Source organism: Schistocerca americana, chromosome 7 (assembly GCF_021461395.2).
Source record: "Schistocerca americana isolate TAMUIC-IGC-003095 chromosome 7, iqSchAmer2.1, whole genome shotgun sequence".
Lineage (NCBI taxonomy): Eukaryota > Metazoa > Arthropoda > Insecta > Orthoptera > Acrididae > Schistocerca > Schistocerca americana.
Window position 1 is genome coordinate 512,203,793 of NC_060125.1, and position 25,580 is coordinate 512,229,372.

The 25,580-nt window shown below is 41.1% G+C and overlaps 1 long non-coding RNA gene across 1 annotated transcript; it reads right to left on the bottom strand.

Annotated features, from left to right (window-relative positions):
• Window positions 1–43: 43 nt before the first annotated feature.
• Window positions 44–25,561, bottom strand: LOC124623166. The gene is made up of 2 exons (XR_006980677.1): window positions 25,209–25,561; window positions 44–2,121 (listed from the first exon to the last, which is right to left on the bottom strand). It is a non-coding gene; the product is annotated as an uncharacterized LOC124623166 (long non-coding RNA).
• Window positions 25,562–25,580: the final 19 nt, after the last annotated feature.

Sequence of the window (25,580 nt, forward strand, 5' to 3'; positions counted from 1 at the left end):
CAAGACATGTTACTTGTCTGTTAGCACTGACAACTCCACGCAACACTTTTATTTATTTATTTTCGAGTTCTGTGGATCCTTGACGCGAATGTATCGCTAGGATGTAGAATGTGTCAGGTTATTACAGAAATAGCCACATGTAGATGATCATGAGGCAACCAATTTAACATATATAATCAGATACATGATAAAAGACATCCACATGTCAAATAATTACACACAAAAATTTAGATAACAACACAGATAATAGTACAGTAATGACATAGATCATTACATAAACAAATTTAAAGTAATTCATCTAAAAATATTCAGCTAACAAGTGATATGCTAGTCTACATAATCAGTTCTATTAGAAATGCATGAAATTAAACACAAATTCAAGAAGTATTACACATTATCAAAGAATTCCTGTAAAGAATAGAAAGAATTATCCAAAACAAAGTTTTAGCTCTGTTTTGAATTTAGTATGATCCCCAATGACTGATTTGATACGGACAGGAAGTTTATCGAACACTTTTATATTTGAATAATGAACTCCTTTCTGTACCATGCTGAGATCTCTTAAATCTATGTGAAGATCATATTTTCTTCTTGTATTGTGATCATGGCACGCACTACTCATTTTGTAAATTGCATAATTTTTGTTCACGAAGCACATTAGTGACAAGATGTATTGACAAGGCATGGTGAGGATCCCCAGCCGTTTCAATAAATTTCTGCAAGAAGATCTAGAATGCACTCTACTCAAAATCCTGATAACTCTCTTCTGTGCAACAAAGACTGCTCTCAGTCGTTAAATGAAGGCCATCGGCCATTGCGTTGTCCATGGTGAGAGGTAATGCCTAAAATTTGGTATTTCCGGTACATATTTGACACTGTTCACCATATTCCCTAGGATTTCCGAAATGGAATGTCCCATGCATCTGGCTCCAACTACCATTCTGCGTTTAGAGTCTGTTAATTCCCGATGTGCGGCCATAATCACATCGAAATCCTTTTCTCATGAATTATCAGAGTACAAATGACAGCTCCACCAATACATTGCCCTTTTATACATTGTGTACATGAAAGTGCCGCCATCTGTATGTATGCATTTCACTAATCCCACAATTTTTGTCACCTCACTGTAAAGGGGAGTAAGAAATCACACACAATTAAATTACTTTGTATTGAGCCACATGAGATCATGGACCCCTTGTTCTAAAAATACTTAGAAAATGCCCCTGAACTATTTCTGAAATTTTGTCTGTAGTGTATGGGTTCACCGGGTATACCACTTCACAATTTTAACAGCTTGTAGATCTTCTGCTACCTTGGTGGAAATCAGCATTTGTTCATTAATTAGTGTACTTGATCATCATGTTCCATCATAAATGTGATCCTTCAGTGAAGTGAGTCAAAAAAGTACCTGTATACTAACAGTAAGAAATTATTATTAGCTATTTCCTCAATGTTATACGTACTTCTGATGATCATTCATGTCAACCAGTTCTTTGCGCTTCATAGATGCAGACCTCCTCTGTATTTTTGCAGACACTGCGGTCTTCAAGAAGATAGATCCATATCACTATGTATGTTTTCAAGATTTCTGATGTTGTCTATCCACCTTCTGTTAGATTCTCTTCACAGTCTTTCTTGCATTCAGTAAAGAACTTCCATAGTGCATGTGCCATCCATTGATTTCAATTCACGTTCCACTTATCTTCATTTCATTTTCATTTCAGTGACAACACCAGCCCCTGTAGTGGAGGTCACTAAAGCACACCTGTGTGGTGGTGCTCGACTCAGAAGTAAGTGTGTGTGTGTGTGTGTGTGTGTGTGTGTGTGTGTGTGTGTGTGTGTTCAAATCCTGGGGGGAGATGAAATTTTCACAGCCAGTACTCTGCCAGCAAGGTGAGGAGATGTGGCAGGGTACATTTCCTTACCATCAGACTTTGCGCTAGTGTCATGGATTAAATTCCAAACCTCTCCTCAGTTATTAAGTGAGGGCATGTGACATGTTGGTGATCCATCTGATTGATGGAGACATTAAACTTGGCAGTCCCTTTGGTGCTATTCGAGGCGTGTAGGCTGTGTGGCAGTACTGGGTTCCACACTCTTCCTTCTCTCGTCATTATCATCCTACAACACACACAACACCACACTATACGCACATTCATTAAACTCATCTATGATTCACAAATACATATATTACACAACTCTCATATTTGTAAGCAAAGCAGCCACAGTGTGCAGCAAAAAAATAAGCATTTCCTACTAGTCAATTTAACCTATCCATAAGGGTTTCCAAGCCAACAATGTTTTATCTACTTTACTTTACTTTACTTTACAGTCATAATTCTGTTTTCCACTCCACACTGTTTCCTGATTAATTTACTTGCCTTCCTCTCTCTCTTAGTAATTTCAAACATTCACTTTATTGGTGTTAGCAGAGCAGTGCTCAGTTTTTGAATTGTAGATTCATCAGCCCCCTATCTGTATGCAAACTATGTTCATAAAAAAAAACATGCTTGATTGCAAATATTCTATTTTGCGATAGTTGACAGGTGTAATGTGTAAGTAGATTTGTTTTGGATCACGAGGCTTAATTATAAATCGCATGTGTAGCATGTTGCAGTGTTTGCGGGTAGAGCTTTATTCACAAGCATAACTTGTGAAAAATATGTATTTTTTCCGCGGCAATAGTAAAGCAGAGAAAGGTCATGTCACATTTGTAGCGGCTGTCGACATATGCATGAGAACACACAGGCCTACAGCAGGACAGGTAAGGAAAGCATTAAATATAACATGACATACTATGAACAATACTTTTATTGTCATGTTTCGCTCTTCTGGAGCAGCATCATAAAATTTTAATATATTGCAAAATTTGCATTCATCACATCTAAGGAGACCATTGTGTGTACCTTAAACATACTGGGGTCAGTTGAAGCAGCAGTGCTGGCATAAGACCACACTTAACAGGCTTTGAATCCATGTAGCACGAGCGGTAACTATTAATGGGAAGGTAGCACAAAATCAAACAATGAAAAATCCAGGATGGGTAGGGCAGCTAGATAAAGCCAGGAGGTTAGACAGGGGTGAGAGGCAAAAGGGAATGGAAAAGGGGAGAAGTAAAGGGACTGTGGGTGCATTGGTGCAACGGAAGGCTGTGTAGTGTTGAAATGGGAGCAGGGAAAGTGGGTGAAGGACAGGGACTAACGAGGACTGAGGCCAGGGGGTTAACGGAAATGTTGGATATATGCAGGAACAGTTCCACCTGTGCAGTCTGGAAGAGCTGGTATTGGTAGGATGGATCCACATGGCACAAGTTGTGAAGCAGTAAATGAAATGAAGAACATTGTGTTGAGCAGTGTGCTTGGCAACTGTGTGGTCCAGCTGTCTCTTGTCCATAGTTTGTCAGCGACCATTCATGCAGACAGAGTGCTGGCTGGTTGTCAGATCTACCCAGTAAGAAGCACAGTGGTTGCATCTTAGACTGTAGATGACATGACTGCTTTCACAGATAGCCCTGCTTTTGATGGGATAGGTGATGCTTATGATTGGACTGGAGTACGTGATGATGGGAGGATGTATGGGTCAGAGATGTAAGGGGCCCGGGCATCCTGGTCTGCTACTGGGATATACGAGCCATGAGCCAAGGGGTTTGGAGTAGGGGGAGCAGGTATTGAAGAGGATATTGTGTAGGTTCAGTGGGTGGCAGAATACCACTGTGGGAGGGGTAGGAAGGATATTCCTATTTCAGGGCATAATAAGAGGTAGTTGACATCCTGGTAGTAAATATAATTAAGTTGCTAAAGTCCTGGGTGGTACTGAGTCACAAGGGGAATGCTCCTTTGTGGCTGGATAGTGGGACCTTGAGAGGAATTGGGTGACTGGAGAGATAAGGCACAAGAGAACTGTTTTTGTACAAGGTTGGGAGAGTAATTTCAGCCTGTTAAGACCTCAGTGAGACCCTTGGTGTATCTGAAGACAGACTGCTCATCACTGCAGATGAGACGGCTTTGGGTGACTAGACTGCGTGGAAGGGACTTCTTGGTATGGAATAGGTGGCAGCTGTTGAAGTGGAGGTACTGCTGGTGGTTGGTAGGTTCGATATGGATGGAGGTACTGATGTAGCCATCTTTGAGATGGAGGTCAACATTGAGGACTGTGGCTTGTTGGGTTGAGGAGGACCAGGTGAAGTGAATGGGAAAGAAGGTGTTGAGGTTCTGGAGGAATGTGGACAGGGTGTCCCATCTTTGATCCATTTCACAAAGATCTCTCCAGCGAATCTGAACCGGTGAGGGGTTTAGGATTCTGGTGGTTAGGAAGGATTCCTCTAGATAGTCCATGAATAGGCTGTCAAAGGATGATGCCTTGTGGGTCCCATTGCCTTATCACAGATTTGTTTGTATGTGATGCCTTCAGAGGTGAAGTAATTGTGGATGATGATATAGTTGGTCATGGTGACCGGAAAGGAGGTTGTAGGTACCCATTAGGCATTGGGAAAGATAGTGTTCAATAGCAGCAAGTCCATGAACATTATAGCACATTTCAAATCAGTTGTGACTTTTGACATTTGGCTCACCAGAGGGGATGTGACGTCGTTACTCAGGTAATACCAGTACCAATGACCAGCTGGATTCCCTACCACACCACCAGTTGTTGAGTCAGTAGATCGCCCCTGTTGCTGAGCTGTGGGTAAACAACAGCTCTTAGTGTTGCATGTTAGATGCATATCTGTATTCATCAGCTTTCACAGTAAAGTGGTATTTTCTGGTGTTGAAGTGTTCTGCAGCTGTCAGGTATTGTGGACAAGTGTTTGTGTTGGCATTACATTAATAACAACAGTGCAGCACTTCTGAGCACGAGGTTCGCATTAAAAGTTGTTGACCAAGAACACGTTCGCTGGCTGTGAAGATAATGTTCTGCTGTGAAACATACCTATGAATTCGACAATAGTAATGGACAATGCACATACCACTCTGCTGTGATGGATAAAGGTGAACATAGCATATACAAGACAGAGTTACTGGAACTTGTAATGTTGTACAAGCCAAACATTCCATGCAACCAGGTCAACAAACTAGCTAACACTAAGGGAATAGTTTAAACATGCTTCCTCCGTATCATTCTCATTTAAAGATAGCTGAGAATATATGGACCTTGGTGAAAAGTAATGTGACAAAAAGCAACAAGAAATTTAAGTGCAGTGAGGTATTGAAATGCAGACAAAAGGAGCCATTACAAATGTTACACCTTAGGAGTGGTCCTGAGTTGTCATCCATACTAAGAAGGTAAGTGAGGGGAGGGATTTGTGAAGGACTGTGATAAGTTTTGAGTAATATGTAACTTCTCTTGTTGCTATGTCAAAATCTGCTTCTTTTGCCAAAACACAGCAGTTATTACAAATATTCATCTTACTAACAATCTAATGCAGTTGAAGCTGTGACAGAATCCTGAAACAATGCATTGTTGAACTAGCAACTGAGGGTAAGACGGGTTAATAGTCATAAAAAAGCTCACTCTCAGTATAAAAATAAATCTGTAACTTCTTCATTTTCATTGTTGCAAAACTCACAGAAATTCTTGTTTCACCAGCTATCAATGGTCCTTGAAACTAATATCATTTCATTGAAAAGATTTGTAATTGACAAACTGCCTATTGGCTTCTGTCTCGGGTTCTTTGGCCGACGTTCATCTAATGATTTTTCTGATGTTTCGCCAGCACGAGTGGCTGGCATTGTCAAAGCTTCACCCTCCATTGCCGGTGGTGAACTGGAGCCGAGCTCGCGGCCGCAGACTATATGTACCTGGCGCGCCAACGTCCGAGGGCTTCTCCGCGCTCATTTCCGGTGCGGTTCTCCTCTTGCTACCTGCGACGGTTGTTCGCTGCAGTACGGGAACCCAGGATCCCTTTACCTTAAGGCTTTCCTCTTTCTTGTTGAAACTGTTCGCGTGTTTTTGTATTTCTACAGCTTCTCTAAACAAGCGCGTGTGATAGTGCTTCTCTACAGCCAGAACTTCCGTGTCTGCGAATTTTATTACGTGGCTGTTTGAACAGCCTCCATGCCAACATAACATTTACCATGGAAGTAGAAAAAGACAAGAAACTGCCATTTCTAGATGTGCTGGTCACAAGGGACGGCGAAAACCTGGGACACAGTGTGTATCGAAAACCGACACACACGGACCGATACCTGCACAAACTGTCAAACCACCACCCGAGCCAGAAAAGAGGCATGATTAGTACGCTCGTAACGAGAGCAGGACGAATATGTGAGCCGCAACACCTCAAACGAGAAATGCAACACCTGGAAACTGTTCTGAGGAGCAATGGGTACTCCACAAATTACATTAGAAGTGTAACAGAGCCAAACACCCGGCGAAGTAAGGAACAAGAAAAAGAAATGTCGGGTACGGCCTTTCTGCCATACATTCCCAGAGTGACGGACAGAATCAGCCGTATATTGCGCAAACATGGGGTAAAGACGATTTTAAAACCGACAAGGAAGATCAAAGAGTGTCTTAGATCGGCGAAGGAGAAAAGAGACCCACTTGCAATGTCGGGAATATACCGTATACCATGCACATGCGGAAAAGTTTATGTCGGAATGACTGGACGATCCATTAACACCAGGATCAAAGAGCATAAGCGACATTGCAGGTTGGGGCAGGTGGAGAAATCGGCCGTGGCAGAGCACGCACTGAATGACACCGACCACGTAATAAAATTCGCCGACACGGAAGTTCTGGCTGTAGAGAAGCACTATCACACGCGCTTGTTTAGAGAAGCTGTAGAAATACAAAAACACGCGAACAGTTTCAACAAGAAAGAGGAAAGCCTTAAGGTAAACGAATCCTGGCTTCCCGTACTGCAGCGAACCACCGTTGCAGGTAGCAAGAGGAGAACCGCACTGGAAATGACCGCGGAAAAGCCCTCGGACGTTGGCGCGCCAGGTACATATAGTCTGCGGCCGCGAGCTCGGCTCCAGTTCACCACCGGCAATGAAGGGTGAAGCTTTGACAATGCCAGCCACTCGTGCTGGCGAAACGTCAGAAAAATCATTAGATGAACGTCGGCCGAAGAACCCGAGACAGAAGCCAATAGGTAGTTTGTCAACAAGTGGCCACGAAAGCATTAACAATTTTGTAGATTTGTAATTGCTTGAATGTCACAGATGTGTAAGTTTCACATATTAATCATATGGCAAAGATCTTTCCACTTTGTGTGCTATCATTTGCCAAAGTCTTGTTTTGATATCTCACACCATTTATGAGACATGAGAGATCTATGAATTTTTCATTCTGGCTTTTTCACTTGCGCGTGTGTTCGTGACAGAGCGCTCTTTACATACGTTCCGTTTTCTTGAGCCTGGAGACAGATAGTGATATACCTCTAAGTTTAAAGAATAATTACATATTTTATCTACGTTTTATATGCAGCAACATATGATGTAACATGCATCAAATGCAAATTCATAGCAACCCCTATTTTTCACTGCAAACTTTAAGAATTTCTTGCAGTGGTTTATCTAATATTGAAATATCAATTATGAACATTAACAGAATAATAGACAGTTCATCATGAAGCTGATGAAACTATAAGATGTGTGAGAATCAGATGTTTTTAGCTAATGGTTTCTTTACAATCATTTGAGAAATATTACAGTTCAGCCGGCTTGCACAACTTCTTGTTTACACAGTCAAGTGTGACTGTCAGGTTCCATGCCGAATAGGCCTGACATTATCGTCACCTGCCGATGTGTTCAGCACACCCTGGCAACTAAGCTTCTCTTCATTGGCTGCATACTGAACTGTCAAAAGTTGCAAATAATTTTAAATGTGCTATAGGGAATTGGTGTAAAGAAGGATGGCATCAATTGTGATGGGCCGGGCACCATGTGGTAAAGGAATAGAAACTGTGGATGGTTGGTGTCTTATATAGATGGACAGGTTGCAGATAACAGGCTGAAGGTGTTGGCCTACGAGAGCAGAGATTCTCTCAGTAGGGCCACATTAACCAGCCAAAATGGGGCATCCTGATGGTTGGGTTTATGGATTTCAAGAAGCACGTAGGAAGTAGGACTGAGAGGAGCGACACGGGGTGCGGGGAGCGATACGGGTGAAGGGAGTGGTACAAGTTCCAGGAGGAGTGGGGAATGGTAGGGGTGATTGGGGAGGGGGGGAGGGAGGGGGGGAGGGAGGGAGGGAGAGGGAGGGAGGGAGAGAGAGAGAGAGACTAAGGGGAGAGGTTCTGAGACAGGCCTAAGGATTTGAGGAGAGACTGGAGATCCCGTTGGATTTCTTGAATGGAGTCACAGTGACAGGGTTTGTAGGCAGACAAAACTGACAGCTACGGAGTACTTTTGCCAGGTAATCCCTGTGATTCAAAAGCACAGTGGTAGAGCCTTTGTCAGCAGGCAGGGCATACATCAGCATCAATTTTTAAGTAGTGGATAGTGGTTCTTTCTAAGTAAGTAATGTTAGCCTGCATATTGAGGGATTTTTTGTTATGTTCCTCTTCCAAGGTCGTGCACCATATCATATACGACAAGAACTTAGAATCTAGGACCCCATGCCAACTTATGCGGCACATTTGCACGTTGATTTCATGGTGGACATTGTGTTTTGGACAATGTGGGTCGTCAAACTCCCATATGAATTGCAGTTACAATTAATGTCACATGCTTCCAACCCACTGGAAAATATGTTTCACCTCATGTATCAAGCACATAGCATCCTACGACACAGACACATTCTGGTTAGCTCAAACGGCCATTCAGTTGTTAATGTTGGACCTGCAGGCAACCTCCCCACTCCATTTTACTAAGCCTCTGCCAGAGACCAAGTGGAGGACACAGCTACCCATGTCGACATAGCCACCTGGTGGTAACTTTTGTGAACTACCCGCACCTGAGGAAGCAGCTGAACAGCAGGACACCTCCCCACAGAATCCAAAAGAGGACATACACATGGCATGGCTTACTCACCCCCCTGTACCCCCTCAGCTGGTCCACGCTACATTTTAAGATGCCACTTGGAACTGCCACCTGCCCTGCACATTGAATTCTGAGTGTGGATCGGTTTAGGTGCCCCCATCCATGCCCCTCCTACATCGAGCCTCATCAAACAACAATTGGCGAACGCCTCTTCATCTTCCAGCAGCCATTGTCTAGATTATGGACTGCACGTCACATCTCTGATTTCTCATTGATACTGGTCGGAGGCTAGTGTTATACCTATGGCACTGGCCCTATCTCGCACATTCCCTACTAAACTGATATTATGCGTGGTGAATAACTCCTGCATCACAGTCCTCAGCACTGCAGATTTCTGGATCCATCTCAAGTCCAAACTGTTTTTGCTATGAACATTTCACATCACTGATGTTGATGAGTCGGTGCTCATCATTGACTTCTTAAGACATTTTGTACTTTCATCCAGTGTACAGTTGGCTTCACTGCTACACCATGCATCTGACACAATAATTCCGAACAGTCGGCACTGCCTATTCCAAGCTGCCTGTACAAGATCCTTTCCCACAATCCCTCTCCAAGTGCTCTATGTTATCAGTACAGCTCACTGTCTCACTAGTCCAGTTTCTGCTCGAGTGATCTGTCATCGATGCTCTTCAAGTTCACTACAGCAACAGATTGACACTGCATCTGCACGCTTGGCACAAGCTATTTGTGATTTATATCCAGCTCTCCAACACGATTTCTTCACATCCCTTATAGCCTCAATAATGTGGCCCAAACATGGCACAGATTTATTGACTCACTCTTGTTCTACCTGCCATTTGCATATGCTTACCTTTACGACATTTTGAGTTTTTCTTCTACCATTGAGGAGCATGAACAGAACCTGTGACAGATCCAGGTGATGCTGCACCACAACAGTGTCAAAATCAAAAATGAAAAGTCACACCTGACATGTGACAGTGGCACCTTCCTTGATTATACCATTTTGTCTGATGGCATCCGAACGAAATCTGACAAGAGTGGGCTCAATCACAACCTACCTTTATCTATGGTTTACAGTGAACTACATACATTTCTTTGTATCATAAATTTCTACCACCGCCACCTCTGACATGCTACTCTATCCAGGCCCCCCCTTTACTGACTCTCTCATGGGCAAGAAAATCTCAGGTGATATGAAGGTGCCCTGTATGAAAAATATGATCGTAGCTTTCGAGTCACTCAAGAATGTCCTCACATGCACACTGTTACACTGGATTACCTAGTGTCCAATGCTCACATGTCAGTTATCATTGACGCTACCACAAATCTAATTACTGAATATTTTATTATCCAGGAATAGAAAATGATTGTTGCATTGGGCATGGGCATGTATCCTGTGTCAGAGGAGTACGGCGGGGTGGCTTGCTTGGCCCCCTCTGGGACAATACAGCCTCTGCAAGGGTCGCCTCTGCCACATTCACATTTACATTGTAGGATCACTACTGCCCTCTGATGGTTTACATTACATTCTATCATTGACCGAGTTACAAGGTCGGTTGAAGCCACTCCCCTCTCCGACATTATGGCCAAAACAGTCACCCATGCTTCTGTTAATTCCTGGATTGCCTGTTTCAGCGGCACCTCCTCAACTACTACTGACTAGAACCACCAGTTTCAGTTCTCATGCTCCTAAAAACTTTGTGAACTGTGTGGTGTCAACAAATTTCACACCATCGCTTACCACTCACAGAGCAATGGTCACTTGGAATGGTGACACCACACACTTAAGGAGGCAATCATGTGCTGTGCAGTTCCTGACAGGAAGTGCTACTGTGGACCCTTTTAGGGATACACACTGCTTACAAGGAGGATCTCCAGGTGTCACTCGCAAATGTCTTGCACAGTAAGCCCCTTATCCTACTCGCCAAATTCGTTGCCTCTCTTACTCCCAACACAGGATGATGAGTTTCTGGCATTGGTCGATCGCGTACATGCTCACATCCATATGCCACCTCCACAGCCACATTCTCCACCGTGTGTTTTCGTTCACAAAGAACTGGCTACTTGTGATTATGTGATGCTCCATGACAACTGTGATCACTCATCACTCCAGCCTCCTTACTTGGACCCTCACAATGTCCTCACTTGTGAACAGAACACCTTCAATATCATATGTAAAGGCAAATATCAAACAGTCTCGGTCACTCTCTGATGACCTTACTCAGAATGCACCAACCATCCCTCTGGACCTGCACAGTGGCCCCTCCCAACCTTCTGCAGCCTCAGCCTTATCTTTCAGTGAGCTGACACTCCCCCTTGAGCTTCCCATCTCACCCTCCAGTGTTTCGAGTGACGTGCGACAGTAGTGAAGTACTATGCATCACCCCAATCTCTGCCTTCACACACCAGACTCCTGCTGTGTTCACTGATACAGATTTATAATAAATTTAATTAGCTTTCATTTTTATCTGGAAGATTTTTTTCTGCAGTGCACCATTTCTGAGTTATAAAAGAAAAACCAAAAAACAGGACCTCTCCATCCCGTAACAAAGTCTTGAAGTCAAAGATTCTCATGTATTCCACGTACTCTACACCTCTCTTTTGAACAGGATCATTAATCCCGGACACTTTGTACATTGGCATGTTCCACACACTTCCAGGAGGAGATGAAACTGACAAAGATGTTGCTGAGTAGCTGAATGAGGAAAACTGTGAAATAGACCAAACTTTAACGGATAAAACAATAATCAAAAGCATGCAGGAAAGTAGTGATGAAGAAGAGAACATAGGAGGAGAAAGCATAAATATTTCTACAATTGCTGGTGCTGAATCTGGAGACATCTTCCTGTAGTACCTTATGTAGCAGTACTGATATAATGCTTGTAAAGTGATCGTGTGAGGAAGCATGTCTCTGTCGTGTATCATCATTGTGACAACTAAAAATTCAGGATGTTTCATAGCGAGTGGTACTACTGCACATGTACACACCCATGGACTAAGTTTTCTATGAAACTGAGTGTATCTTAGGATTTAATAAAATATGTATTTCAACTAAATTTCAGACACTAAATAGTCTGGCACTTCCTCTAATCCGGCACTCGTGTGCACTGGATTAGTGAGGGTATAGACTAGGATTAATGAGGGTATAGACTCATTTTCAGGGAAGATTTTGTTGTTATCAAAAGTCTCTCATTCTATGTCCTCTTTACTTCTGCCATTGTTGGTTATTTTGCTCCCCAAATGGTAAAAACTCTACTGCATTTAGTGTGTAATTTCTTAAACCTTGAGCATTACATGATTTTATATGACTACATTCACTTAACATTGTTTCACTTTTTTGCATGTCCATCTTAATGGTGGTGATGATCTAGAAGTTGCGACTTTGACTATTAACCAACAATCCTGGATTTCAGGATCGATCCCAACCATTGCTGAGATTTTTTAATTAAAATAATCAACAATGGTGGCTGACGACTTCCGATATAAGGAGTTACTCTCATTCTGCCAACAGTATTACCAAAGAGTGGTGACGAACAGCTAGAGTTTCGGAGTTGTCCTCGTGTTGGGAAACTACCACTAAAGGGAAAAAAAAGGGTTAACGATCAATGCCACGAAGATGCAGATGGCAAAGAAAACCACTGCATTAAAGACACGTAATGTGCATAAACAGGAAATGTGGGATCCTGCTCACTCATGTCTTATGGGGTGCCTAGGAAGCTGTTTTCTCATATAGCTAGACAACCTACAAGCAAATCATATTAATGGAGTTTATTACAGAAATTGAATTGACAGTAGTTAACTTCTGTTTCTATATGATGGGTTGCAAGCAATTGGTGACATGCAAATAATCAATGTCCTTTGATATATACAATTTCTATGCAAGTTAATCACTCAAGTTCATAAGTCATTGCTATCATTTATATCACTGCGGCTCTCCTAGTGCACATCTTCTACTGTCCTCTTCAAGTGTGGCCCACGACCAGCTGGCGCATCACTTTTATTCTCTTTGTGTAAATGCTGCTGCTGTCGTGGTGCCATCCTAGTAAGTGTGCTATTGTGCGACGTCATCTTACAACCCTCTCTGCTATACCATTCTTGATCTTCGTGCCGGCGCTTGTTGTTACACCAGAACAGGAAGTGTTGTATGTAACTGAAAAATTGTCATCATGATTTCTCCATTGGCTAAAAATTTTGGATTAGCAGATCTTGGGAAGGGGCTCTCAGTGGAGAAAAACCAATGAAGTCATAAATTTCTATGAGTAGGAGGAAAGAATGTCAGAAGCATTAGGAAGCTACAAAAGCTTAAAATAGAAATGCAAAGGTTTAATGTAGATATGGCAGAGTCAGTGAAGTGGAAAGAAGATAACTATTTATGGTCAGATAAATATGGTATAACATCAACAGCAGCAGAAAATGGTATAGTGACAAAAGGGTCCATTACAAATAAGGAGATAGTGATTTACTGTTAACAGTTCAGTGACAGGCTTACCATTACTGAATCAAAAGCAGTCTGATACTAAGTATAAGTAACTAAGTACGTAATAGAAGACAAAAATCTTATAACAGTAAGGGATTGGAATATTATACAAAGTAAAGCAGTAGAAGGTGGAGGGAGAATGAAGGCTTAGTAGTGTGAATGAGAGAGTAGAAAGAACCTGAGTTCTGCAACAAATTCCATCTAGCAGCAGTAAATACGCAGTTCAAGAATATCAAGAGCAGAAAGCAGGTAGTGGATTGTAGGGCATCCCAGGAACAGAAATAAGATCAGATAAGAATTCAGTAATGATTAAGAGTAGACAGAAATTTAAGAAAAATGTAGTGAACAGTCAATGTGTAAGGAAGTGGGATACCGAAGTATTAGGGTATGATAACATGTTTTTGAAATTAGCTGAGGCTGTAGATACTGTGATAATGAATACTACAGTAGGCAGTTTATTTGTAGAGGAATGGTAATCACAGGAGCTGGAGAGAGAGAGAGAGAGAGAGAGAGAGAGAGAGAGAGAGAGAGATACACACAAGGAAGGTATGTGAGAAAAAACACTAGGTGGCAGAGGAAACACTTCAAAATCGAAACAAAAAATTGAAAAAGGTTCATAGGAAGAAAGGAAGACACTTGGGAAATGAAATACGAGGGTGGTTTGAAAAATTCTCAGAACAGAATAGAAAAAAAGTACTTACACCACTGAAATGGGTGTAATTGTCAATTTGGTAAGCATTAAGGATCCAGTATTAGAACAAAAGTTTGAAAGACCTGCAGTCAAGCTAGGTAGAAGGCATAAATAACATTCCTTCAAAATTTCTAAATCCACTGGAATGTGCCAACCAAATGATTATTCAAGTTAGTGTGTTAATCTATGAGGTTGAAGACGTATCACTAGACTTAAAGAAAAATATCATCCCAACAATTTCACAGATATCAAAGACAAATAAATGCGAGCACCATCGTACAATCAACCTAACAGCTCATGCATCCAAATTGTGACAAAAGTAATATACAGAAGAATGGCACAGAAAATTGAGGCTCTGTTACAAATGACATGTTCCACTTTAAGAAAGAGAGGTTGTTTTGATGATGCACTTGATAATGAAAGCAAGAGTTATGAAAAATCAAGAGACCTTCATAGAATTAGTCAATGTAGAAAATGTTTCAACAACATAAAATGGTGAAATATTTTTGAAAAATACGTATAAGATGGACTTAAGACGGGTACTATACAAATAAATGAACAGTGTATCACTAGTCTTTTACATTACTAAAGAACTCCTCGCAAGAGTGTATAAACAAAACAGAATTGTACACTCAAGATACGCCGAATGAGGTAGTGCTGTTTTAAACAAACTGGCCTCGTATTCAGAGAACTGAGGCTATAATCCCCAAGCAGCAATCTTGATTCAAGTTTTTCGTAGTTTAGCTAAATTACTTCAGGCAAATGCTGGGATGGTTCTTTATAGCCCTACTCCCAGATTCAACCAAACAGCCCTCATCAAAGATTTACTGTCCTACATTCGTACTCTCTGCTGGAAAAATCACTTTGCCACAAAGAAAAATAATCCTAATCCTACTCCTAATGATCCAACTCCCCAAGACACTATCCAAATTGAACCCTGCCTGGAACAGTTCCGTCCTCCGTCGCAGCGGGACCCACCTCCTCTTCCTCAAAATCACCCTCTCCAAACCTTCCAGGAATTTCTCACTTCCAGCCTTGCCTCTCATTCCTTCTTGAAAAATCTTAATCCTACTCCCAACATCACCACAGCTGAAGCCCAGGCTATCCGTGATCTGAAGGCTGACCAATCCCTCGTCATTCTTCCAGCTGACAAGGGTTCCACGACTGTGGTACTTGATTGTCGGGAGTATGTGGCTGAGGGACTGCGTCAGCTATCAGACAACACTACATACAAAGTTTGCCAAGGTAACCCCGTTCCTGATGTCCAGGTGGAGCTTCAAGGAATCCTGAGAACCTTGGGCCCCCTACAAAACCTTTCACCTGACTCCATCAACCTCCTGACCCCACCGACACCCCACACCCCTACCTTCTATCTACTTCCTAAAATTCACAAAACCAATCATCCCGGCCGCCCCATTGTAGCTGGTTACCAAGCCCTCACAGAACGTATCTCTGCCTACATTAATCAACACCTTCAACCCATTACATGCAGTCTCCCATCCTTCATCAAAGACACCAACCACTTTCTTGAACGCCTGGAATCCTTACCCAATCTGTTACCCCTGGCAGCCATCCTTTTAACCATTGATGCCACTTCCTTATACAAAAATATCCTGCACGTCCAGGGCCTCGCTGCGATGGAGCACTTCCTTTCACGCTGATCACCTGCTACCCTACCTAAAACCTCTTTCCTCATTACCTTAGCCAGCTTCATCCGAACCCACAACTTCTTCACTTTTGAAGGCCAGACATACCAACAATTAAAGGGAACAGCCATGGGTACCAGGATGGCCCCCTCATACGCCAACCTATTTATGGGTCACTTAGAGGAAGCCTTCTTGGTTACCCAAGCCTGCCACTCTAAAGTATGGTACAGATTTATTGATGACATCTTCAGGATCTGGACTCACAGTAAAGAAGAACTCCAGAATTTCCTCTCCAACCTCAACTCCTTTGCTTCCATCAGATTCACCTGGTCCTACTCCAAATCTCATGCCACTTTCCTCAACATTGACCTCCATCTGTCCAATGGCCAGCTTCACACATCTGTCCACATCAAACCCACCAACAAGCAACAGTACCTCTATTTTGACAGATGCCACCCATTCCATATCAAACGGTCGCTTCCCTACAGCTTAGGTCTTCATGGCAAACGAATCTGCTCCAGTCCTGAATCCCTGAACCATTACACCAACAATCTGAAAACAGCTTTCGCATCCCACAATTACCCTCCCAACCTGGTACAGAAGCAAATAGCTAGATCCACTTCCTCATCCCCTCAAACCCAGAACCTCCCACAGAAGAACCCCAAAAGTGCCCAATTTGTGACAGGATACTTTCCGGGACTGGATCAGACTCTGAATGTGGCTCTCCAGCAGGGATACGACTTCCTCAAATCCTGCCCTGAAATGAGATCCATCCTTCGTGAAATCCTCCCCACTCCACCAAGAGTGTCTTTCTGCTGTCCGCCTAACCTTCGTAACCTCTTGGTTCATCCCTATGAAATCCCCAAACCACCTTCCCTACCCTCTGGCTCCTACCCTTGTAACCGCTCCCAGTGTAAGACCCGTCCCATGCAACCTCCCACCACCACCTATTCCAGTCCTGTAACCCGGAAGGTGTACACGATCAAAGGCAGTGCCATGTGTGAAAGCAACCACGTGATTTACCAACTGACATGCCTACACTGTGATGCCTTCTATGTGGGAATGACCAGCAACAAACTGTCCATTTGCATGAACGGACACAGGCAGACAGTGTTTATTGGTAATGAGGATCACCCTGTGGCTAAACATGCCTTGGTGCACGGCCAGCACATCTTGGCACAGTGTTACACTGACCGGGTTATCTGGGTACTTCCCACTGACACCAACCAATCAGAACTCCGGAGATGGGAACTTGCCCTTCAATATATTCTCTCATCCCGTTACCCACCAGGCCTCAACCTCCGCTAATTTCAAGTTGCTGCCGCTCGTACCTCACCTGTAATTCAACAACATCTTTGCCTCTGTACTTCCGCCTCAACTGACATCTCTGCCCAACCTCTTTGCATTTACACATGTCTGCCTGTGTCTGCATATGTACGGACGGATATGTGTGTGTGTGTGTGTGTGTGTGTGTGTGTGTGTGTGTGTGTGTGTGCGTGCGTGAGTGTATACCTGTCCTTTTTTTCCCCCTAAGGTAAGTCTTTCTGCTCCAGGGATTGGAATGACTCCTTACCCTCTCCCTTAAAACCCACATCCTTTCGTCTTTCCCTCTCCTTTCCTGATGAAGCAACCTTGGGTTGCGAAAGCTTGAAATTTGTGTGTGTGTGTTTTTTATTGTCTCTATCAACATACCAACACTTTCATTTGGTAAGTTACAGCATCTTTGTTTTTAGATATATTTTTCCCACGTGGAATGTTTCCCTCTATTACATTCACACTTGTAAAAGAGATTCATGAGTGAATAAAACAACAACAACAACAACAACAACAATAACAACAACAACCACCACCACCACCACCACCACCACCACCAGCACAATATGTAAAATAACCAAGAGGGAACATTAAAAATGGAAGACCATGAGTGAAGGGCTAAAATTAAAAAGGGCATAAGCAAGGATGCAGAGCCCTGTTTGTTGTAGAAGCAATGATGGAAATAAATGAAAGATATAATAGCGAGATTAAAAATCTAGGTGAAACAATATCAATGATAAGATTCACTGAAGATAGTGTTATTCTCAGTGAAAGTGAGGAAGTATTAGTGGACCTGTTGAATGAAATGGGCAATCAAATGAGTACAAAATACTGACAGAGAAGTACACCGAAGAAAGACAAGAGTAAACGAGTAACAATCATAACATCAAAATTGGGGACCACATAGACGCCAAAGTAAACAAATTCTGCTACCTTGGAAGAAAAAATAATGCACCACAGACGAAACAAGGACACAATTATACTAGAACAGGCAAAGAGGTGATTCCCTGCTAAAACAAGACTTCTAGTGTTAAACACGGTCTTGAACCTTAATAGTTACCAGCAAGTGGTAAATAATTTCTGTTTAATACAATTAACAAAGTTTCAGCTATTTTCCAAGTAGTAGCTGGCACTAGCACAAATAGTATTAAGCAGGGTAATGATTGTTATACAGTGTACACAAAGTTTATAAGAGTTGGTTCAGTTTGTAAATGTTTTCCTTTTTGATAGGATCTACGGAACACAATGAGTGAATGTATGGATGAATGAATATCAAAACCCATATTTTCCATTTTGGATGAGCTTCCTTCCCTGAATGCCTGTTAAGATGTCTGTAGTATTCTAACTACTTTAACTTACAATTTCCTTTTTTTTTTACAATTTATAGAAAATCTACATCCATATACCACAAACCACTGTGAAGTGCATGGCAGATGGTATTTCCCATTGAACCAATCATTAGCACTTCTTCTCATTCAATTAACTACAGAGTGCAGGAAGTGTGACTGTTTAAATACTCCTATGTACACTATAATTAATCAAAACCTGTACTTGTGATTCCTGTCGGAGTGATACATAGGGGAATTGCAGTATATTCCTAGAGTGATCATTTAAAGCTAGTTCTTGAAACTTTCTAAGTAGGCTTTCTTGGGATAATCTGCATCTATCTTCAAGTATCTGCCAATTTAGTTTCTTCAGCATCTCTGGGACAACCCAGTGACTGTTTTTGCAGCAATTCTTCATACAGTCTCAATATTCCCTGTTAGTCCTACTTGGTGTGGGTCCCACACACTTCAGCAATATTGTAGAACAGGTCACATTAGTGTTTAGTAAGCAATACCCTTCACAGATTGATTGCATTTCTCTAGTATTCTACCAAACTGAAGTCTGCTGCATGCTTTATTTATGACTGACGCTACATGATCATTTCATTGCATATCTCTACAAATTGTTGAAAATGAAGGGACAGCTTATATTGTCTTGTATTTTCTTACTTCACATTTGTTTCCTTTTGTTGAAAAGTAAGTTCACTTTCTTTTTTGCAACATCTAACACGTCTTAAGGACTTCAGACTACAGCTATTGCAGTGTTTTCTGACCATAGTGTGACACCATAAGGGCCAGATAAATAGTTAGCTGAGTTACTTTATTACGTTTACAGCTATCAACTTTTGTTTGGTGAACCCAACAGTTTGATTCATACTATGCGTTTTGCAGATTTCATTCACTTTACCTGTTATGAGTTTTTGAGATAATTAAGGTCAAGATGTTGCCTGTAAATCAGTTTGTTTCATTATTCTCCTGGCCGTGTCTGGTATGGATGTGTTTGAACCTTTTCTCAAATAGTTGCGCCATCAGTCAGCATTACATTTTTTAAGAGCCCTCCAATGTCCCAAGAAAATAATTTATTTAGACCAACCATTGCTGTACACAATATTTATTGTTTCCCCACTTTGAATTTAGTGTTATTCCTTTAATTTCATTATTGGAGCCTCTTTTGTTTGGCTAACCAAGTGTTGTGGAGGTGTATTTAATAATTTATATTTTAGTTTCAGTGAATATTTGACACTAAGTAGTAATCTTGACTTCAGTCTACTTTGACCTGCCCTATAGCTAAGGACAGAGAAATGATTTTAATGTTTGCTGATTTTAATGTTTATTCTGGAAAAGCTAAATTTATTTGCTGATTTATTGATGTCAGTTACAGTGGCTTGCTTGCCATGAAATGTGGACCTTGCTTGCCTCAACATTACAGATAGCTGTACGTAGGTGCAATCACAACAAAGTGGTACCTGTGGAGAGGCCATACTAAAATGTGGTGCCTGGAAAGGAGCAACAGCCTTTCCAGTAATTACAGGGCCACTGGTCTTAATAGATCTGGCTTTGTGACAATAGCCAACAAGGTCATGCTACATTGGTAAAACAAAAAGCTGAAAGCAAAGGCTACAGCCACAATATGTTTCAGATAGTGCACAGTAGAAGAAGAATGGGTAGCTTTGAGGAATGAAATAGTGAAGGCAGCAGAGGATCAAGTAGGTATAAAGACGAGGGCTAGTAGAAATCCTTGGGTAACAGAAGAGATACTGAATTTAATTGATGAAAGGAGAAAATACAAAATTGCAGTAAGTGAAGCAGGCAAAAAGGAATACAAACGTGTCAAAAATGAGATCGACAGGAAGTGCAAAATGGCTAAGCAGGGATGGCTAGAGGACAAATGTAAGGATGTAGAGGCTTATCTCACGAGGGGTAAGATAGATACTGCCTACAGGAAAATTAAAGAGACCTTTGGAGAAAAGAGAACCATTTGCATGAATATCAAGAGCTCAGATGGAAACCCAGTTCTAAGCAAAGAAGGGAAAGCAGAAAGGTTGTTCTTGAGGGCAATATCATGGAAATGGAAGAGGATGTAGATGAAGATTAAATGGGAGATATGATACTGCGTGAAGAGTCTGACAGAGCACTGAGAGACCTAAGTCGAAAGAAGGCCCCGGGAGTAGACAACATTCCATTAGAACTACTGACAGCCCTGGGAGAGCCAGTCCTGACAAAACTCTACCATCTGGTGAGCAAGATGTATGAGACAGGCGAAATACCCTCAGACTTCAAGAAGAATATAATAATTCCAATCCCAAAGAAAGCAGGTGTTGACAGATGTGAAAATTACCGAACTATCAGTTTAATAAGTCACAGCTGCAAAATACTAACACAAATTCTTTACAAACGAATGGAAAAACTGGTAGAAGCCAACCTCGGGGAAGATCAGTTTGGATTCCGTAGAAATGTTGGAACATGTGAGGCAATACTGACCTTACGCCTTATCTTAGAAGAAAGATTAAGGCAAACCTACGTTTCTAGCATTTGTAGACTTAGAGAATGCTTTTGACAATCTTGACTGGAATACTCTCTTTCAAATTCTGAAGCTGGCAGGGGTAAAATACAGGGAGTGAAAGGCTATTTACAATTTGTACAGAAACCAGATGGCAGTTATAAGAGTCGAGGGACATGAAAGGGAAGCAGTGGTTGGGAAGGGAGTGAGACAGGGTTGTAGCCTCTCCCCGATGTTGTTCAATCTGTATATTGAGCAAGCAGTAAAGGAAACAAAAGAAAAATTCGGAGTAGGTATTAAAATCCATGGAGAAGAAATAAAAACTTTGAGGTTCGCTGATGACATTGTAATTCGGTCAGAGACAGCAAAGGACTTGGAAGAGCAGTTGAATGGAATGGACAGTGTCTTGAAAGGAGGATATAAGATGAACATCAACAAAAGCAAAACGAAGATAATGGAATGTAGTTGAATTAAGTCAGGTGATGCTGAGGGAATTAGATTAGGAAATGAGACACTTAGTAGTAAAGGAGTTTTGCTATTTGGGGAACAAAATAACTGATGATAGTCGAAGTAGAGAGGATATAAAATGTAGACTGGCAATAGCAAGGAAAGTGTTTCTGAAGAAGAGAAATTTGTTAACACTGAGTATTGATTTAAGTGTTAGGAAGTTGTTTCTCTGAGTCTTTGTATGGAGTGTAGCCATGTATGGAAGTGAAACATGGACGATAAATAGTTTAGACAAGAAGAGAATAGAAGCTTTCAAAATGTGGTGCTACAGAAGAATGCTTAAGATTAGATGGGTAGATCACATAACTAATGAGGAGGTATTGAATAAAATTGGGGAGAAGAGGAGTTTGTGGCACAACTTGACTAGAAGAAGGGATCGGTTGGCAGGACATGTTCTGAGGCATCAAGGGATCACCAGTTTAGTACTGGAGGGCAGTGTGGAGGGTAAAAATCGTAGAGGGAGACCAAGAGATGAGTACACTAAGCAGATTCAGAAGGATGTGGGCGGCAGTAGGTACTGGGAGATGATGAAGCTTGCACAGGATAGAGTAGCATGGAGAGCTGCATCAAACCAGTCTTAGGACTGAAGACCACAACAACAACAACAACAACAACAACAACAACAACAGTGCACAGCTCTGCTGTATGGGTTAATGAACATGCCATCCTTTTGGGTAAAATATTCTGGAGCTAAAATATACCCTCATTCAGGTCTCCGAGTGGAGACTATTCAGCAGGAGATCGTAATCAAGGGGGGGGGGGGGAGGGGGGGTGCATTTTGCTGGACGGCGTATGGCATGTTAGGTTCCATAATTGGGTATGGAAGCTTAAAAATTTAAAAGGGAAATGGATAGGTTGAAGTTAGATATAGTGAGAGTTAAGTGAAGAGTGATGGGAGAAACAAGTGTGCTTTTGGTCAGGTAAGTACAGTGTTATCAAAATAAATTCAAATAGGGGTAATGCAGCAGTTGGCCTAGGAATGAACAAGAAAACAGGAATGGAGGTAAGCTACTCTGAACAGTTCAGTGATTGTATTATTTTAGTCAAAAAAGGCATGAGGTTGAGAAGGAGATGGGGCCTGGGTAAAATGAAAGAATCAAACATTTTGAGAATTTCAGAAAGAGCATTAGGTAATGCTGAAATGAAGGACAGGAAAGGAATACAACAGAAGATGATTGGGAAGCTCTGAGAGATGGAATAGGTAAGGCAGCAGAGGACTGCATAGGAAAAAAAATGAAGTCCTAGTGAGATCTTTGCATAACATAGGAGATAGTGAATTAACAATGTAGAATCTGAGTTGCTGAGATACGGAATTCAACTGGTGAAAAGACAAAATATAATAATACAGCAAAAGAAGCAGACAACAGAAAATTCAGATGCCAAAGAAATATGACTGATGGAAAATACAAAATGGCTAAGCAGGAATGGCTAGAAGACAAACACAAGGCTATAGAAATGTATATGACAAGGGGAAAAAGATGCGTCACCTACAGGAAAATTAAAGAGACCTTTGGAGAAAAGAGAAGCAGCTGTATTAATATTTAGTGGCCAGATGGCAAGCCAGTAACAACCAAAGAAGGGTGGAGGGTGGAATGAATAAAGGGTCCGTAAAGGGAAACAAACTTGAGGACAATATTATAGAGGGATGAGGAAGTAGGTGAAGATGAGATGGCAGATATGATACTGTGGGAAGAATTTGAAATAGCAATGAAACATTGAAATTAAAATAAGGCCCCTTGAGTAGAAAACATTCGCTCAGAATTAGTGAGATCCTTGGCAGAGCCAGCCACTACAAAACTATTACACGTGGTGTGCAAGAGATACGAGATGGGACACGTACCCTCAGACTTCAAGAAGAATGAAATGATTTCAGTTCCAAAGACAACAAATGATAACTAGTGTGAATACTATTGACTCATAAGTTAATCATGGTTGAAATATTGACACATATTATTCACAGAAGAACAGAAAAACCTGTGAAGCCTACCTCAGGGAAGATCAATTTGGGGTCTGAAGAGATATTGGAACACATGAAGCAATACTGACTCTACATCTTATATTAGATAATAGATTGAAGACAGCCAAATATAAATTTATAGCATTTGCAGATTCAAAGAAACCTTCTGGCAGTGCTGACTGGACTACATTGTTTCAAATTTTGAAGGTGATGAGGATAAAATACAGGGAGCAAAAGGTTATTTATAACTTGTACAGAAACCGGACCGCAGTTACAAGAGCAGGAGAGGGATGTGGCAGTTGTGAAGGGAGTGGAAAAGGTTGTAATCTATCCCCTACATTATTCAATCTGCATACTGAGCGAGCAATAATGGAAATCAAGGAGGAACGTAGGATGGGGACTAAAGTTCTGGGAAGAGAAAAATCCAAGAGGTTTGCTGACAACATTGTAGTTCTGTCTGAGACTGAAAGGACTTGGAAGAGCATTTTAACAGAATAGATAGTATCTTGAAAAGAAATTATAAGACAAACATCAACAAAAGTAAAACAAAGGTTAATAGAATTTAGTCAAATTAAATTAGGTGATTCTGAAGAAATTAAATTAGGAAAAGACACACTAAAAGTAATAGATCATTTTATCTATTTGAGCAGCAAAATAACTGATGATGGCTGAAGGACGTACAGATTGAAAAAAAAAAAGCATTTTATGAGAAAGAGAAATCTGTTAATATCTAACAATTTTAAACGTTACAAAGCCTTTTCTAGGGGATTGAAGTGTAGCCTGGTACAGAATAGAGAATAGATAAGTGGACAATAAGCAGTTCAGACAAGAAGAGAACAGAAGAGGCTTGCACAGGATACACCAGTGTTGAGTGCTGCAATAAACCAGTGTCTCAGACTGAAGATTGCAACACAGCAATACACAGTGTTTCATGACCCAAAAAAAGTTCACATTTCTTATTTGTTGTGGTCAAGTGAGTAGGGTCTCTGTATACAAGATGCAATTTAGTGAGTATAGTAGCCTACAGTATTTATTGGGAGATCAGACTACTAAAATTTAGAAAATATTCACTGAGAAAATAGCACTCAGTTTGGATCCTGCTGCCTGGAATTTCTTTATCCCTCTTTAATTACAGTTCAGGATGGTTCACGATGATTTTTGAGTGTTTTTTTTTTTTTTTTTAATAAAATAAAACCTGTCTCATAATTTATTTTATACAAGCAGTTTCAGATTCACCTGTAGGCCTATAGTGTTACAACAGTGATAATTCTGTACGATCTCACATGAAATAATATGGTACTGTAAAACACAGGATTTACAATAGTAAATCTGTTGCACAGGAACAAACTGAGAGCTGTTGCAGCAATTTCAGGCAACACACAATGATGAGAGTGTTAAATGCAGTAGTCTATGGTTACTACCCACTGAAGTAAAGATGCTCATGGTCTGGAACCAGACCTCCTTTTGTAAGCAAGCTTATTAGGGTAATAGCATTTAATTATATGTTACAATTCATTCAATTATCATTATAGCCTATCATGTTCACAATGTCACAGTGACGAACCTTTATCAATAAATGGAAGCATAAATTATTAACAGATGTTTGAAGATTACGAATAATAATCATTATTTTTGTCCCGTTTATCAATAATCTTTAGTCTTGTCTCACTTATAAGGCAGCACATAAAAAATGACAACTGGAAGGAGAGTCAGCTACATTAAGAACAGCTGCTACTTTGACATTAAGGATGATGATATTTCTTTACTACTAGTCTTGCTTAATAGTTACAAGAAAAAGATGATGATAAAAGTATCATGTATATTGCACTATCTATAAATTTACCTTCACCCAAAAGGGATCTAAACAATTTTAATCTCCGTAATTATTCACTTCAAACACGTTAATATTATGCATATTTACGGCCTACAATCTACATCAGAATACGGCTAAGTCGTGCGAAATTCCTTCTGCCGATTTTTTTTAAGTATAATAGTGCATTTAGTGATGTAGTACAACTTGTACAGTATTCCCGATACCGCAAGAATGGAGAAAATGTCACTAAGAAATCTGAAGTGGTTTATTTCTTAAACCATGCCTTAGCTACAGACCGTGTCGACTTCGTAAATTTTCAAGACTTGCGCTTTCAAGACAACTCTACACTTTTCGCTACCATATACTTTAATCAGGAAGTGACAGTGATTGCTTGCAATAACA